Source organism: Buceros rhinoceros, unplaced genomic scaffold, assembly GCF_000710305.1.
Source record: "Buceros rhinoceros silvestris isolate BGI_N320 unplaced genomic scaffold, ASM71030v1 scaffold12973, whole genome shotgun sequence".
NCBI classification, from domain to species: Eukaryota; Metazoa; Chordata; class Aves; order Bucerotiformes; family Bucerotidae; genus Buceros; species Buceros rhinoceros.
The window spans coordinates 17,996-18,624 of NW_010405443.1; positions in this window are offsets into that span (position 1 = coordinate 17,996).

Here is a 629-nt window from a genome sequence, read left to right on the forward strand (position 1 = left end):
GACCCCCCGCGGGGGTGTAAGTAGCTTTTTTTTTTTTTTTTTAACCAGTGCTGATGTCAGACTAATGTAACACAGCCCATGGGGGTCTGGCAGGGAAAAAGTGCTGAGACACCTAATTCTGTGCTGGGTGGTGCCTGCTTGCCCACCACCTGCCACCCACCACCACAGCCCAAAGCCGCAGCCTGGTGCCTCCTAATTATCACAGGGATGTCAGTGGTCACTGATTTCCACGTGTGGGGACAGGAGAAACCGATCATTAAAGCTGCTGGAGGGAAGGCTGTGAGCAGAGCTCAGGTGTTCAACGGCACAGATGCCCCAGGGCCACCCTGGCCAAGTCACTCAACCTGCACCTCATTGCCCCAGTGACGATGCCGCAGGGATGACAGCGGTTCCCAGCCCTGTGCCCACAAGTGGCAAAGCCCACTGTTAGAAAAATTAAAGGCTCTTGCTGGCTTCGTGGGCTCAGCAGAGGAAGAGCAGAGATGATTCCTCCCTGGGAAAATCCGTGTGCAAGGAGCTGTGGCCCTGTGGGGTGGGCAGAATGTGTGCAGAACTGCTTGAGCAGGGACCTGCTCGGATGTGGGGCAGGCGGCTACGGCAGGCAAGGGACACAGGGCAATACCCGCCCG